The sequence below is a fragment of the Ictidomys tridecemlineatus genome, chromosome 5 (genome assembly GCF_052094955.1).
Source record: "Ictidomys tridecemlineatus isolate mIctTri1 chromosome 5, mIctTri1.hap1, whole genome shotgun sequence".
Classification (NCBI taxonomy): domain Eukaryota; kingdom Metazoa; phylum Chordata; class Mammalia; order Rodentia; family Sciuridae; genus Ictidomys; species Ictidomys tridecemlineatus.
Genome location: NC_135481.1, coordinates 104038329 through 104057319, shown reverse-complemented (window position 1 = coordinate 104057319; position 18991 = coordinate 104038329).

Sequence of the window (18991 nt, the reverse complement as noted above, 5' to 3'; positions counted from 1 at the left end):
TGTATATACCAGGAATGTTCTAAGCTTTTTGTCTATACTGAGTCATTTAACCCTCACAAGTATATAAAATGCATAGTATTATTTATTCTGATTTGTAGATAAGGAAACTGAGGCAAAGAGATTTTTGTAACTTGGTTAATGTCAAAGAAAATGTAAATGGAAGAGCCAGGTTAAAATCCATGTCCTTTGGCTCCAGATATCTCATTCTTACAATATTAAAAACTATAATGATATCAATATGAAATAAATTTTAAAATTTCTAAAACCTAACTTTTAAAAAGGTATCAGAGTGGACTGGGGTTGTGACTCAGTGACAGAGCACTTGCCTGCCATGTGTGAGGCCCTGAGTTCGATCCTTAGCGCCACATACAAATAAACAAATAGAGTAAAAAATCCATTGGCAACTAAAAAATATTTTAAAAAAAAATGTATCAGAAACTATAGAAGTTAAAACTAAAGTGTGAAGGCCTAGTGTAACCGAACAGAGTTTGAATAGTCAAAATAAATTAAGAGGAAATTTAAGGACGATGGTATTAAATATCATTATAATAACCCTTGCAGTAAATTATTTCAAATATTTTAAGGTTAAATTGCCTAAAAGGGTTGGTGAATGGATAAGCAAAGACACTCGAGTAAATATGCCTATGTGGCACTGGGACACAGATGCCACATTTAATATATTTATTTACTTAAAATTCATACAACCGGGTCCTGTTATCTTCCTCATTACAAATGTTTTGCCTTGCCTCTTTTGCAAATTAAGAACCAAAGGAAAACAACAATAATTAAGAACTAAAACACAGAAATGGATAACTTGCTCAATTATAGTAAAACCTACACTTTCAAGTGCCCAATTCAAGATATGTTACTATTATGCTGAGCTGCATTGTAATGTTTTTCAGGGTAGTTAAATTATTTTGAAACAAGCATTATGAGAGATCATTATTTTGGCTTGAGATCCTACAGTGAGTGACTCCAACAAACTATACCTTGACAAAATGGAGTCACTCATGTTAAATGACACATAATCAAACTGAAACTTTAAGAAGCAGATAGATTCCAAACAGACAAGTTTTCCCTGAAAACAGAAAATCCCAGTGTTTCTGAATGTGTGTAATAAGGAAGAATCCTCTGCTTTCACCTTTACATTAAAAAGTAACATGAAAGAAAAAGGAGGAGGGGGGGGGAATAGAAAGAAGTAAAAAAAGAAAAAGAAAAACTAACACGAAATAGCTCGTATTAACCTATCACCTGTCGTGTTAACCCATCTTCCCTTTTCCCTGTTTCTGCATTGTAAAACCCACTGTTCCCCAGTGCCCAGTAAGAAATCTATTTTATAGAATGAAGATTACTCTGATTCATGAATCACAAACAAAGCCAACTTTTTAGGTCTGCTACTGAATTTGTTATAATTTCTGCCTTTTGACACAAGTTACCTATAGACATGCCAACCTGAATTGAAGATGTTCTTGATTTATACCATCAACCACTGGCTCAGGAGAAGTTGGATTAGAGCAGAACTAATCCCCTGAGTCACTGGCCCAAGGAGCTTGCAGCCAATCTGCTCCTAGTGGTCAACAGTAACCTGGCGCTGGTTTACGAGAGGCCATTGCCTCCTAATCTGAGAGTTTAAGACTTTGGAGTTTTTCTCCATGTGTAGGATAGCTTCTCAAATATAAAGCTAAATTAATGGGAACGTAAAAACACTTAGAAAAAAAATATATGTTTACAGAACAGTAGTGAATCCAAATTTTATTATTGAAATAAGCATTATCCTGAAAGAATCCAAGCATCACTATAACACATACAAACAGGAAAGCAGTAGAGGTAAAAATGACAGCAATAAACTTCATCTTTCTAAGACACATAGGCTCTTTCCCCTCTTCATTTCTTGATCAAACGTTTAAAACAGAATTTCTTTACTTCCTCTTTCCTAGTCAGTCCTGGTCCCCTATAACCAGGCTCCTGTTCTCATATGCTGTCACAAGGCGATTCTTAATTCTATTTTAATCTGCGGAGATTAACTTTTACAACAATCACACACACACACACACACAAAAAAAAAATCACAGATGATAAAGCAGACACCTAGCAGCAAGCAGAGAAAGAGTTTTCTCTTTGAGAAGAGTTAAAGCAAGCCTCTGGATTCCATCAGACAAACTTGAATGCTTTATTCATAAAGTCGGCGTTGGAATTCCTCAAAGGCTGCTTTTTGTTTTCTAATCTTCAGAGAAGCCTTCTAATTCCCAGTGTCAAGGGCACAACAAAATCTGTGATCAGCAAGCAACTCAGCTCATCAGCGTTAATTATTGCTGGGCCAGGCTTGTAAACAAATGTAATCAGGAGTCTTATGCAGAGGCCCCAGTGAGGATGCCACCTATCTCTGCTTGCGCATTTCCAGCCTCCCTCCAGCTCCCTTCTTCTCTCCCATGAACGGTTGGCTTTCCACACTTTTGAGAAAAAGCACTTCTGATTTCCTTTCTTATGTTTTGCTTTCTCCCTGGGTGGGCACATCTGCTTTCCTGGCTTTAGCTAAGAATCTCGATTATAATGAATTCTAATTATACATTTTCAGCATCAGCCTTTTGCAGCCATCCACACCTGTATTTCTGACTGCCTACTGAACACACCTCAAACCACCATTTCCAAAATGGTTCACGCTGTTCCTGTGTTCTCAAATTGATCTGTGTTTTCCCCCAAGCTGCCTGAGCCAATATCTCCACACTGCATAACCCATGTGTATAAAAAGAAAAACCTCAGATTCACCTGTGACTCATCTCCTGCTTTACTCCTAACATGACCCTGGTACATCCAGTCATGGGATCACCTCAATCCTACCACAGAACAGTCCACAACTGTTCCCACTTGTTAATTACCACCCAATGTCAGTTTCTCTCATTTCTCGACTGAATGATTCATAGCCCTTGTCAGTCCCACTGTTCCACTTTCCCCTCACATATCCTCCTCCCATATAGCGGTGTTAGCTTTCTAAGCTTGAAAGATTTTGCTCTTCTATTTTCCAAATTCTTAGGGATTTTTTTTTTTTCAAAGAAAAGTGTATAAAATCGTCAAGCTTTTCTTTGGAATCCTGACAAATTACTTTCTTAAACATGAGTTTGCTTTATGTGGCCTTCAGTTTAAATCAAATTCCTGAGCTGGGCATTCAAGAAATATGGCATCACCTATTACCTAGACATTATGTTTTATCATTTTCTCCATAAACATTTTAATTTGGACACATAAAAATTTGTGCACTGTTCACTACCGGTAGCTTAACTGTTCCTGGCATGTAGGATGTATGCAATAAATGCTTGCTAAGTGAATGCATGAAAGAGATGCTCAGTGTAGCCACTCTTTGCAGAACCACTTTATGTCCCTTTGCCTTTGCACATGCCACTGTCTCTCCTTATAATTCTGTTCCTGCTCTTTGAAGCCTGTCTAATAATTGGTTGTCTTAAAAATAAATAAATAAATAAATAGATAGATAGATAGATAGATAAATAAATAAGCCCTAGCTGGTGTTCTACTCTTTTATTCTATTTGCCATCAACTCAACAAATGTGAGTTGAGCACCTACCACAAGCTTGGAGCATGGCAAACAAGAGTCACAATTGGAGAAAGCAATTGTTTATTCTGTTGCATCCTTTCTTACATATTTATGTGGATGTAGTTGTGTCTCTTCTGTCTCTCTCTGCAAACTTGGTACACAAATAGCATTTTTGTAATACTCAGAACTATGGTGTTAAATTATGAAAAAATCTCTTTTCAAATTAGAGTCTCTTATATTTCAAGAATACATTCCACTACACTGTACCCTTCATGTATCCCCTTAAAATAGGCACTTTTTCTAGCAAGTAGTAAGCCGTCAACAATTACTGATGGTTTACTAGTCTCTTAAAATTGTAAATACCCCAAAATAAGTAATAATTCAAACTTTTTGAATGATTATTTGTTATAAGGTATCATGTTTAACATTTTGTAAATGTGTCCCTTTTTATTTCTCCTACACCAAAGCTTGGGGAGACTGTTAAGAAGGAAGTCTTAGTAGTCACAACTAAATGCGCAGCTCCTTATGTAATTGTAAGAAAGGTACAATATTGTAGAATTCTCTTGTGCTTTCTGATCTGATTGCTAAGCTGAAATGGGAATGTCTGTATTAGCTTCATGCGACTATCATTAAATATCTGAGGCAATTAATTTATGAAGAGAGCAGATTTATTCTGGTTCAACTTTCCAGAGGGTCTAGTCTAAAATGAGGTAGTCCCATTTGCGTGAGGTCCCTGGAGAGGGTGGCACATCAAGATAGGAGTGTATAGGAGAGCAAACTGCTATTATATAGCAAATATATTATATTTTGCTTCCTAGCAAAAGAAGACTGAGAAGCAGAGGTTCCACAATCCCCTTCAAAGATATTTCCTTCTCCTAGTGACCTAAGGTCCTCCCACAAGGTCCCATTTCTCAAGGATTCTATCGCCTACCATGCCTTTAACACAGGGACCTTTGAGTACCATAGCATTCAGTTATACAGTGAATTTCCTGGGTTCATGAGTTACTTCCCAGTCCTTACTTCATGGAATTGTTATGTGAGGTGATGAAATAAAATGGACCCTTATCTTCTGTTTTCCTGATTTAAGGATTAAAAAGTGCAATAATGGTAATTGTAATCAGATCCTCCTAGACTGAGAATCTTTCAGAGAATAACAGTAGGAAAATATGTAAACAATAAATTAATCTATGTTTCATCAAACTTTAAAAGGAAGTTTAATAGTTTCTTACTTAAAAGAGCAAGAAACTGATGTAAAAATATATTGCATGCTCACATTTTTGTTGGATGTGACTTTTAATAGCAACTTGTATAAAATTATATCAAAGTATTAATTTTGTAATTTTAAAAAAGTTTATTCACTGTTGTTTTTAGTTTTGATTTGAAACTGTTAAGAAGTATACCTCTTCAGCCTACAGTGAGCACACCATCAAAATTCAGGAACTCTGAAACAGCAAAGCCAGGTTAGAAGACCCCACTGTATCCTTCTACCAATAATTGGCCTCAACATCTCTCATTTCAGTAATTATATTTACTTTTTTTTTAAGAGAGAGAGAGAGAGAGAGAATTTTTTTTTAATATTTATTTTTTAGTTTTCGGCAGACACAACATCTTTGTTTTTATGTGGTGCTGAGGATGGAACCCAGGCCACATGCATGCCAGGCGAGCACACTACAGCTTGAGCCACATCCCCAGCCGTATGTTTACTTTTATAAAGGATTCTTGATTCCTTCTACATCCCTTTTACTGGTATCTATAAGGATATCACTTATGAAGCATACATGAAGAGCCTTCACCAGGTCTAGACTCCAGGATTTTGTAAAGCTTATTGCAAAGACTTCAGGGTGGCATTTTTATAGACTGAACAGACAACTCAAAGAGCATCACTCTTTAGGATTGTCTTTTGTGAATACAAGACAAAGTCCTCTTTGCATATGAACTTAGAGAATTGACAGACATTCCCCAAAATATGCATTTGAATGACAAAGTATCTTTAGAGCACAGAGTCTAACTTTAAGTGATTAACTTTCATTTTTTAGGTGTTTTGTCATGTCACCTCCCTTGCATAAAGGAACTCAGCAACAGGCTGCAGTGGCACACAACTGGAATCCCCCATGGAGGCTGATGCAGGGATATGGCAAGTTTGAGACCAGCCTTGAAGTTCAGCAAGACTCCATCTTAAAATATAAAGTAAAAAGTGCTGGGGACATGTGTAGTTCAGAGGTAGCATGTCCCTTCTTTTTATACTCAGTGCTAGAAAAAACAGGTGGGGTGGGTTGGCATGGATCATCTATCATCTTGACCTGAAGTAACTTGGAACAATGAACAAAAAAAAAAAAAAAAAAAAAAAGAAGCTGTTTGCTGAAGCAAAGCATAATTTTATGAAACATTCCAGTTTAATTTCATTGTAAATCATAGTGAGAAACAGAATTGTAGGATAACTACCCGAAAATACATAAAAAGGGAAGAGAATATAAAAATTTTGAATGGATTAGTTATAAGGTATATACGTGAGACTTTTTAATAAATGTGCCCTTATTTAATTCTTCCACACAAACCTTGGGAAAACTGTAAGAAGGAAGATGTAGTAGGTTTAAGTAAATTATGTATGATCAAATATGCCAACATGTGGATATGAGATTTGAATCAATGTCTAAGTACAAAGTATGGACCCTTAGCACAGTATTTTGCTGATTATAGAATACGTCATAGTTGAACTCAAAGACCATACTGAATGCATGACAAAAGATAACTGGAGTTCTATTTAAAAGAGAGAGTTAAAAATATGTAAAGACTTTTTTTCTCTCTTATAAAAATTGAACTATGCTCTAGTAAGTCAATTTACAATTTTCCTTGATTCATGATTTTGTAAATAAACATGGCATTGCTTTTGGCAGTTTGTCAATCTGACTTGTTTTCACAACATAAACTGAATGAAGTCATGGAACAGCTTTTCTGGCCAGGTCATAACAATATAATTTACACCATATTAGCCTTTTCATATCATATTGATTTTTCATGCTGAAAGGCTTCCAAAGCCACAATAGAAGCTAATTCCAAGCTAAGGAACAACAGTATCAAATTAAATGTTAAGGCATGTGCCAATTCAATATTGAGTTGATATTACAAAATAAACACTCACTTCGTGAAAGCCTTGAATTCACCCAGGACTGGAGTCCTATGTAATGAAAGAATCTAAGAAAACAAAGGTGAAAACCAAAATTAATTGTTAAAGCCAAGAATAAAAGTTCTCACCAAATAGTGACCCTGAGGGCTATCAATATTAGAAAACAAAAAGTTGAAGTAATTAAAAAAAGAATTGATAGTATGAAAGGATGAAAGCAAAAATGTAGGCTAAAATTCGGAAAATATATATAGATCATTTTTTTTAGGATTTGGAAAATTTTCATCACAATATGTTTTCAATGTCAATTTTCATATAAAGATCCTTATTCATCACTTGAAATACTGATTGAGAAGTCCTATTAGATTAGGTTTTGGAATATAAACTCCTTGATATCCACTCTTAAACTCCTAAATGCAGAATGTGAGATTTTAAGTACAATAGAAATGGGAGGCCAAAGAAAACAAAAGCTTTTAATCTGCTTTGTTCTTTTGTTGCTTGAACCTACTCAATCTTAGGATTGTTAATTCAAGTAAAAATCAAGTAAAATATTACAATACTTTTTCATCATATACAAAAGTGTTTTATAAAAGTACAATATTTTAAAAACTTTTTCAAAAATAAATTATTGCCAGATTCATAAAATAGAACACCAGATGTTCAAGTTTGACCGCACTTTGCCCCTTTGCAGAGAATATTCCAGAATATCCCAGAAAAAGGCTAAAGCTATTGTTCATAAAAGCAGAATTTTTTCATCAGCAAAGCTTCAGCTCTGCTGTAAGGCCTTTCATCTAACCAAATCAGGCCTACTCAGAAGATCTGAAATAAGATGCCTAACTTAAAGTCAACAACTTTGGAATTTAATCAGGCTTATGAAAAACCTTCACAGACACACCCATAACAGTGTCTGAATGAATGACTGGGCATTGCAGCCGCACCAAGTTGACATGTTGAAACAAAAATAAATAAATAAAGCAAGCAAAAGACAAACAAAAATTGGCATTTAAAAACCAAATGCTGAGTTTTTCTCTGCTATAAGGAGGCTGATTCATAGTGAACATCATTACCCTAAGTACATGTATGAAGACATGAATGGTGTGAATATACTTTGCATACAACCAGAGATATGAAAACTGTTCTCTATATGTGTAATATTAATTGTAATATATTCTGCTGTCATATAGAACAAATTAGAATAAAAATTTTTAAAAATAGTACTGCTATGAACATTCCTTTTCTGCTTTTTTTGTAGGCTTGTGTTTTATTTCTCCTGGATATACAACTAACCAGGGTTAGATTTACTGGGTCATCTAAGAACTGTATATGAACATTTTGAGGAAATGCCAAAGTGTTTTGTAAAGTGGCCCCAACATTTTAAATTGCTACCTTCCTGTGGGAATATTTATGAAAGCTCCAATTTCTCAAAATCTTCATTGGCTCATATTATTACATCTCTTTATTATTACAGTGTCTAGATCAGTGAAGTGGTATCTCATGGTAGTTTTCATTTGCATTTGCATAATGTCTAATCTTTGTCCATTTTGTAATTGTGTAATTTATTGGTTTAATTATTGAGTTGTAAGAGTTGTTTATATATAAGTGGGGAGTGGAGGAGAGAAAACCTTTGTCAAATGTAAAGTTTGTGAAATTTTCTTCCATATCATGAGTTATCTTTTGTATGTCCTGATGGCATCATTTGTAGGACAAGCTTTTCATTTTAATGTAATCTAATTTACCCTCTGTATCACTTGTCTCTTTTGCTTTTGATATAACATCTAAGAAGCCCTTTCCTAGTTGAGGGTCACAAAGAGCTACTAACATTTTTTTTTTCTCAAGAGTATTACACTTTTAGTTCTTAGATTTAGGTCTGATAATGTTTGTAGCTGTGTGTGTGTGTGTGTGTGTGTGTGTGTGTAAAAGTCATACTTTGACTTTTAGGAAAAATTATAAATTCTTAAGGACACAGTCTACTTTCATTCATTTGCATATTGATATCCAGCTCTGATTATTTGTTGAAAAGGCTATTCTTTCTCCATTGACTTGTAAATTGAAATTAAATTGTACAAATTTAATTGAAATTAAATTAAATTAAATTGGTAAGGTGTATTTCAGAACTCCCAGTTCTATTCTAGTGACCTATACATCTATCCAAATGTTAGTACCATAGTGTCTTTATTATGGTAACTATATATAGTAAGTATAAAATCAAACAGTATGAGTCAAAATTTGATCATATTTTTCAAGATTGTTTTGACTACTTACCTACACACACAACACATGCACATAATTTTTTGAATCAGTTTGCTATTTTCTTCAAAGAAGATGGGAACATAATAGTCACCACACTGTAAAATAATTTAAGAAAGATTACCATCTAAACAATATTTATTCTTTAATCCAAAAACATGGGGTGTCTTTGAATTAATGGTGTAAATGTCATAGTAAGCACTGGACATTTATTCCAATGCTGTCTATTGATCACTACTGCTTTGGCTATTGCTTGTTTCCCCATTTTATGAGAGGGGCTGGGAGGCAACTGAAGTACTATGGTTTCACAGGGTAGAGAATCTGCAGACAAACTCTACCTTCAACTCAGCTAAGTGATCGCACAGCTTTCTCCACACTCAAATGAACCCTGCTTAAGCTTCAACAATACTTTAACACATAGAATAGGAAAGACAAAAAACCCCAAACCAATGGATAGGTTTCAGATAGGAATGAATTTAGGGAAGCATCAGGTCTCACTCAAAAACATCTACTCATATGACAAAATCAGAGAAATACACCAAAATAATGGCTTAAAAGCATTGTTTCAGCAGCTCTGCAGGAATGTATTAAATCACTAGTTCTGCAGCAGCAAATTGAGAGGCATTTGAAGTTAAAGTAACTATTGAGTTACACTGAGCCTCTATATTCAAGATAAGAGATACCAAAGCACAGCAATTGTTACAAAAAAGATGACTACATACCAAAGGACATCCTCACAAAGGAGAAAGAGGAATCCATTTCAACAGATGTGCAAGCCTATGTCCTCTGAAAATATGAAGTAATAGGTAAACAAGTCTCCCACAAAAGTTAAGAGTCCCCCATCAAAGAAATACTCAGACATAAAAAAGGATAAAATTCCAGAGGAAGACTTTCAAAAATTTATTATTAAAATGACTAATGAGCTAAAATATCTAAGGAATAAATTAAGGAACTAATTAAGAGAGCAATTACAGAGGTGAAAAAACATTTCAATCAGGATAAAAAATATTCTGGGGGAAAAAAGGAACTCCTGGAAATGAAAGAAACAATAAGCCAAAGTTTTAAAAATCACATGAAAGAACAACCAACAGACTAGATTATCTTGAAAACAGAACCTCAGGCCTTGAATACAGGGTATTTGAGCTGAAACACTAATTAGACAATAGAGAAAAATAAAATAAAAGACCATGATCAGAATACATGTGAACTTTGGGACATTAAGAGATCAAACATAACAGTAATTAGAATAGAAGATGGCATAGAAATATAGACTCATGTCGCCAAGAAAACTCTCAGTGAAATAATAGCAAAAATATTTTCAAACCCTAGGAACAAGATGTGCATCCATGTACATACAAGAGTCGTATAGAATCCAAACTGACAAAATTTTTTAAAAAAGAGAAAAATCTCTCCAAGGCACATCATAATCAGAATACCTAATGAGAAAATAAGGATAGACTTTTAAAAGCTGCAAGAGACAAATGACAGCATATATTGAAAGATAAACCAATAAGACTTATTTCAGATTTCTCAATTCAGAGTCTAGAAGCCAGGAGGACTTGAAATGAGATAATCCAAACTTTGAATGAAAACACTTGCTAGCCAACATTGCTAAACCCAGCATAGTTATTATTCAGAAACAAAGAATAAGTAAAAGCTTTCCATGATCAGAAATAAACTAAAATAATTAATGACTATTAAACATGCACTACAAAATACTTATAGAAATGCCACACAAATAAGAACTACAAAGAGAAACCCCAGATCTCTCAAATGGATAAAGCTTTCTGAAGAGCAATTAAGCAAATAAAAATTAATAATGAATTAAATTTATAAAAGAAACCAAAATGACTAGAAATAATAATCATCTTTCCACAATGATTCTGAATGTAAATGTTCTCAACTCTCTTATTAAATGGCATAGATTTGTAGAATGGATTAAAAAAAACAAGATCCAACTGTATATTGTTTGCAAGAGAATAACTTTATAAGCAAAGATATCCCCAGATTGAGGAAATGGAAAAATAACACATGCCTTATGGAGTCTCCAAACTCACCTTGGGATTAAAAAGAAAAAGAAAATGAAAAAAAAAAACAACCTTTATAAATAAATGGTGCTGGGAAAACTGTATATCCAAATGTAAAAGAATGAAAATACATCCCTACCTTTCACAAAACTCAATTCAAAATACACAAAAGACATAGGAATCAGTGCAAAAATAATGTCAATGCTATAAGAAAATATAGGAGCAACTCTTAAACATTGAGTTCTCTAACTTCTGATGATATTAATTCCACATATCTAAGTGAAGGCACTTGAATCCTTAAGTTCAAGAAATACAACCTAATGAATATTTCTCCTTTCGCTAGCTATAACCAGAAACTACAATTTCCAGAGACTTTAAATAGTTTTTTAAAATACTTTTCTCCATTTACATGGTTGTTGGAAAGACAGTTTACTGTACTTCTTATTTCTCTATTCCAGAATTGAATCTCCTGAAACTAGCTTTTAATACAATACTTGTCCTTAGACCCATTAGATAGCTCCCACTAGGAATGGGATTTATATGCTGATATCTCAAATATCCAACTGTTTAAGTAGACTTTTTTCTGTAAATCAATGCTAAATAGTGATCCCACTAATAGATTGTAATAGATGACATATAAAATTGTTTTTTTAAGTTGATTAACAATGTCTGTGTGTGTGTGTGTGTGTGTGTGTGTGTGTGTGTGTGTGTGTATGGTTGATTACATACATAATCTAGAACTAAGAGGCAGCAAGACCATCTAATACTAAATAGACTTATCACTTGTTATATTATTGCGACTGTTACGTGCTAGTTGTTGCAAAGATGAAAAAAAATATAAACATTACATCAAAGGACCCACAATCTAATAAATGAAAATCTAACAGAAAATGTGAAGACATATATGATATGCATAGTTATTTAAAACAAAGATACAAACAAAATTTAACCTACTCAGCTTTCTTTTCTTTTTTGTCATAAATCAATTATTCAGTAGACATTTGTTATATATTTTGAAGTTTAATCACAACCTTTCTTCTTCCTTCCAAATTTTGAATCGACTGAGACCAAAACAAAATCAAACAGATGGAGCAAAAAATGACAGTTTTATTACTGATAAAGCTGAGATAGCTGGTACAAATTAAATATCTGGCCAAAGTCAGAGTTTCTGATACTTTTACTGATTTTTATTTGGCCACTCAGAATGGCTGGCCACTTTCAACTAGGATGGAGCCTGACTTATGAGCTTGCTCTATGAAAGAACAACAACAACAAAATGAGATGCATGGGATTAGCAAGCAGTCTGGTCCAAAAGAGGAAGCCTAACAGTGGTTAGTTATATATATTAGTTCTTTCTAAAAATCTCTGCAAAAAAAAGTGGAATAAATGGGCTTTTTACACCTTTTCATACCTTTATAACTGTGTGTATATACCTATATGTGTGTTAGGGGTGGTGGAGGCCAACAGTGAGCAATAGAAATCAAGATCTGGTCATCCAGAAGCAAACAGTCCCTAGCACTCCATTCCAGAGCACTATCTTCTTCTCTATCTGCTGTGTTTCAATGTAACTGGGTGACTGCCACCCATATTTCTTCACATACTTGACTTCTGGGAGTACTCATATTGTTAACATATAAGTAAACATAAGTAATGATAAAAGTATCTTACTTTAAATGTTTTATTTTTTAACTATCCCTTTCTGGGGTGTAGAAATGAAGTTGTGTTCATTGAACAAAAGGAAATTTAGTCTCCTTTGAATATGACTTTCTATCCCTTCCAGGATGCTGCATTGCATAGCATGTAATAAGGACAGTCTTATATTACATTTTTTTCCTCTGGCTTCTTGGATATTCCCCATTTTATTTTAAAATGAAACCACCTGCTGCTGCCATAGTAGCCAAAAAAATGCTCTTTATGGTCTACCCAGATGCTCATTAGATGTTTAGAGTGTTACCATGTGATTTATGGACCACGAGTGAGGTCACGAGTCAACCAACTAACTTTGTTAGTATTTTATAGTTATCTAGGATTCTGTCTACATCTCAATTAGATCACAGCCTCTTTGGAGCAGGCACCTTGTCTTTGCTGCTTTATGCTTTGATAAACTTCATATATACTTTCCATACTCTGTAAATATTCTCACAGAATAATAATGACAACTGTAAATGGCAAGCAATTTTACCAGAATCACTATACCATGGTGAATTTAAATCTACACATATTAGAGTAGCTACCTATTTTATAATATTTTATCCAGAAAAATATAAGATCCAACATAACTTCTTAATTTTTCTAACTTAAAAAATAATTTCAATATGTGTTAGTACACCTCAAAGTCTCTACATATTAAAAAGCACTATTATAAAAGCAGAGTAAAATTACTCTGAGTTAGAACATAGATTAAAGTCAGTTATATCTGATTTGAAATTTTAGTTTTGCTACTTTCTATTTAGCCTTGGACTTCCATAAATCTGTTTCCTCACTTGTAAGATGCATATTATAACAATAATTTTACCTTCACCCTAAACATGTTGTGAAGATTAAATTAGACCTGATACTTGGTTTATGCTCAGTAACCATTATCTGGAAAAAATTGTGGTGGTAGGAATTTCAATGGGATTAGTGATAACATCCTCATCAGTTGAAGTCAAATCCATGCAGATGAACCTGGAAAAAACACAAAAGTTATTGTAAATATAAGTATGAGAAATAAAAGGAAGTTATGGACTATCAGGCATGCCACAATCTAATTAGCATAAGATTATGAATTCCAGAAACTGGTTTGCAATATGACTGCAATTACACCAAAACCTAAATAATTGTATGTTTTCAGCTTTAAGAAAAATTGTGTCAGCAGAATCAATGTAGTTTTTATAGAGTCTAGATAAAAGAAAATATATATGAGAAAAAATTATTGTCTCTTTTGCATTGATTAAAAGGGGGTATCATGACCTACTGGAGAGATGTCTAGCTCAACTTGTCCCATAAACCTTTAACCAAAAGAAGAATATATCAAGCTGTCAAACTAAGCAGCTCAATTTCCCCTTGCCTCAATGTCATGCTTCTCAAACACGCTTGTGTCTCCAAAGTTTGGCAGTCAATGACCATTTCCTTTTAGAGATAAATACTTGGCTTCCTTTCATGGTTTAAGTTCCAATTACAAAGTTGATATTTTAGTTTATGTATCAGCCTTTGTGAATTTAGCAATCAGTTGCAGAGATATGATTAAACTCTAAGTGCTCTGCAACAGGTTTCCAGAGATGGTGAAGCTCAGAACCAGATCCTAGAATATCATGATGCAAGATTTCCTATGTGCTCAGCCACTGACCTCAATAGATGGCACCTCTTTGAACTCTCAATGTTGCACAATCGAGAAATATGAGGATAGAAAATTAAACTCAATTCTAGCCAAGAGAAAGTATGAATGGTAGAACCAGGAGTTGGGACTCTAGTTAAAAATATGCAAATTATCCATTTCATTAAAAAAAAAAAAAGATGTCACTAATAATTCACATTCTTGACCTGGAGAAAAACAATGTGAAAAATAAAGTTTAAAAAGGGGATAGAAATCAGGAGAAAATTAAATACATGAATGGAAACTGAAGATATTTAATATTAAAAATAAACTACATTGATGCTTGTATCTTTATCTTTAGTTCAGATATTAATTAGAAAAGAAATAAGAGAGATAACCCCAGGCTTAAAATTTATAGTCCAAATAAAGTCTTAGGTATATACTGCCAATTTTTCTTCTGTGAAACTGTATGTTCTGCTTTCTGCTTGAATTCAGCTTTGATTTTGCTCAAGTACTTGAAATAAAGAGGTGTTTTAACATTTTTTAAATCAAGAATTTGGCACTTCCTGTGCAACAATACCCTCATTATGGGTGAGTACTATGTGCTCCCACACACCACTATAATAAACAAACACTAGGGCATCCATTAATTTCCAGAGTAATGGCTTCCTATAGAACCATGATTTCACTTACAAGCAACAAGAACAACTTTAATTTCCTATTAAAAAAAAAAAAACCTCATTCTATAGATTATCTGAAAATTCAATTTCCTTTAATACAAGCTTTATTATTTTTATGCTCGTAACTTGCTTCAGAACTAAAGGCGGCATTTTTGGCAATTAAGTAAAAATATATTTATAGTTCAATATTTCAGGGAATTTTTCCTTTTATATTCAATTAACACTAAACAAGAGATTTTAATTGAATATTTTTTTAAAAAAGAAAAATTGAATATTTTTTTAAAAGAAAGATTTTGCATGGATTTAAATGTAAATATTCACCAATCTTATTTTGATTTTCCTGCTTCTGAGTACCATAAGAGCAGACCCAGAATTTTCAAATAGCATATATTGACAACAGAGTTATTTCCTCTATGCAATTCTCATGAGCCTGCTCTGGCCAAGAGGTTTTCTTTTGATTCCAATGAAAACTAAATCAAAATAACTTCAGGTACAATAAAGTGAGGTGCAGGGTTTGTAGGGGGTTATGATTTTATTTCATATTTCTTTTTGCCATAGGATACACACAAACCCTAGAGTTGGAAACCAAGCTTACAATTATCATTTCTTCTTAGTGGATTTTTACCTAGACCTATTGTTCCACAGAAGCTGTCAAGTGGACTTCCTTGTGTGTGTGTGTGTGTGTGTGTGTGTGTGTGTGTGTGTATATCATGCCTGATTCTGATATGGAAAAGAGATGTTCTTGAAAATGGGATTAATTATAAACATTTAGGAAGTAATAATTTTTTTAAAAAAATCTTTGATTTGCTTGGATATGGCAATGTTATATATTTTGTGTCTTTCATTTCTGTAGAATTATCATGCAGTAAAATAATTAGATGTATAATTATACATGTACCCATTCAATTTATGTTTCATTTGAATATATCAAAAATCTGTTCATTTATTCATGTACACACCATTCTTTATATGTTATTGCTCTTGTAGCAGAGCCATCTGCTCTCAAATATTAAAAAATTGGAATCAAAAACAGTGAGTACATTACACTAAAAAAATACACTGTAAAATGAAAAACAAGAAAAATATAGAAACAGCAAAGCATATAAAAGAAGAATGTCAGGGATGCCATCTTAGAAATAATAATATGATTAAGCAAAAAGAGTCTTTATTTTTTTTTAAATTCTGATTTTAGTAAGCATGATTCCAGCTCATTTTATAAATATTATACAATTGTTATGAATATCAACAAAAACAACAGTGTCAAAATAGGATATCAGTTTGGTAGGAAAAATTTACTAAGCATTTACTAAACATAAATGATAAAGGAATCCATATCAATCAGATTTCTAGTTTGTATCTATGGTAATAGTGGGTTCTGCTCATAATACAATGACACAATACAGGGAAGAATGTGTTTATTCATTATGTATTTAACTTCTTAATCTAATCATCACCAACTGCTCTAGTTTCTGAGGATACTCCAGAGAATCAGACAGAGAAAATTCCTACATTCAAGGATTTTCTATTCCAGTGGGAGGACTACAGAACTCATCAATACCTGATGAGAGATGTTTCAAGAGAAGTGCTTCCGGAGTTCGGAAGAGAGGGAGATTGTATCTGCTTGGTATAGGGACGAAAAAGAGACTCTCACTGTGACAGGATTTTCATGACACAGTCTGCTACCTGCTGATATGTTTTATCTAATCCTCTGTATCCTTTCCTTTCTTACCTTTTTTATTTGTTAAATATTGGTTATAACACACTGAATTCATTTAACAACTCTCTGGGTGCAAGCCACATTTGAAAAGTATCAGCGTGATATGGCCATAGTCGTAAGTGGCTAAGGACAGGTTGAAAGACATAATCCCTGCAGACTGGATTGGGGAACTGAGAAACCAGACAATGCAAGGGCCATCTGAGGAGATATTAGCACAACAAGAACTGTGACAGCATTTTTTTAAAATAGGAAAAAGTGCTGAAATATTTTAGAAATTGAGTATTATTTTAATGTCAACATGAACCATTTTGTTTCCCACCTATATCTTTGACTATTCTTTTCAATCTATACTTGTCAATTTACTTTCTCAGTTCCCATACTAATTTGTTCTTCTCTTTCTTTTTTTTCTCTCTCTTTCTCCCTCCCTCCCTCCCACCTGTCTATATATCTCTCTCTCTCCCCACCTTCTTCTCTCTCCTTTCAGTGCTGAAAATGGAACCCTGGGCTTCACAGATGCTAAGCAAATGTTCTACTACTAAGCTACATTCACAGCCCACAAATTAAATTTGATATCCTTTAAGACTTTGTTCTTAGAGATCTCATTCACTCTGATCAACCTCAAGCACATCCATGAATGCAACTAACATCCAGAAAGTGATTTTTTTTGTGTGTGTGTAATATTCCTTAAGTTCTTCCACTCTTATTATAGTAACCCTAGGAGCTGCAGTCTCATAGTCACACTCTCTCACTTTGTATTTCCTCATATCCAAACTTGAACAACTCCAGCAAAATGAATTCTCCCTTTTGTAAATCTCATCTGGAATAGCACCTAAGAAAGGAAACTCTAATTCTTCATATTTATCGTTTAATGAGTCAAAGTCTTCCTGCTTCTACCTCTTGAAAGGAGGATGCAAAGGACATTTTCTGGCTTATCTGCAATTGTGACTTCTGTCATTGCCTTCTTCTTCCATCTATAATAGGTCATTCACCCTTCTATTGTTCTTATCCTGTCCAAACATGGATCTGATTGTTGCTCTATCCATAGTAATTCTCAATATGTTGCTCTATCCACAGTAATTCTCAATAGGTCCTCATTACTGAAGAGATGATTTCAAAGATATTTAGCACTTAATGCACAGTTCATTACAAAGAGGGTGCTCCCTTCTTCCTCAGTCTCACCTTGTTCCCTCTACCTGTCCTCCACTCTCACATGTGCTCAGTATACAACCAAAGTTTTAAGTTCTTCATAGTTTTGCAAAAATACCTTGCTTCATCTCAATGCTCTATTAGATACAGAGGTTCCTGTCTGAAATGACTTCAGTCTTCTCTCTTTTAAGTATCATTTTCTCTGTGGAGTTATGCCCACCCTCATTATGCGAGCCATCATTTCGTCTTAATGATTCCTTGGTTTATGGAATTGTTGAGCTTCTCCCCTGAAATTTTGTCTGAAAGTATGTTTATTTCTCTTCCTAACCACTGATCTAGTTAGGGGCAGGAACAATATGTTCTCTTCATTTTTGTATTTTCTGAACCTAACACATATAACAACACAATGTATGCTTATTAAAGCTAATAAAACATTTAAAAAGTAAGATTATAAGAGCAAGAGCTAGTCTAAAATCACAGCATGTTTTTGTTTTTTCTGTTCTTAAAGAAGAGTACATTTCACCTCAGGCTGAAGTGATAGGCAGGAATTCAAAAGGTGAAGACAGTTTGAAAAATCATTCTAAACAGAGAGAATGGAATGAAAAATCAAAATGGGAAAGGGGAAATAAAGAAACCAAGATTTATTAAAAAGCATTAGGATCACAAGTCCTTCACTAATTGTATAAGAATCTTGAAATTCACCCTACTCAAAAGATGAAGATTTTAAAACTAAATTCAACTGCACAGAAAGCTTTGTGTAAGAAAAACCATGCAGGTAGTACTTTTTATATACAGTAAAATCCATACATCTAAACTACTCATTCCTGGAGTACTTTATATTGTATGTGGATTGCTAGCTGAACATTGTACCCTTTGTGTGGGTAAAAAATATAACTCACAAGGAAGTATTATTACACTTTTATCCTTCATCTCTCAAGATGCCTATAGCATAGCTAAATTCATTGATTATCTCAACAGATAAAGAAACTTCCTTGATAAACATCAATACCCAGATATAAGAAATTAATTATCTTTCCCTTATTAACTCAATCTGACTTAACCTGCAGAGTGCATCAGCTCTAAAGAGAAAAGTTTTAAAAGCACCCCTTCCCCAGTAGTACAAATGAAATGGGTACTTCCTGTTCTTGCCACTGCTCATCCTAGAACCTGCGATTGTGGACAAGCAACGTAAGCAGAGAACACCAAAAGAG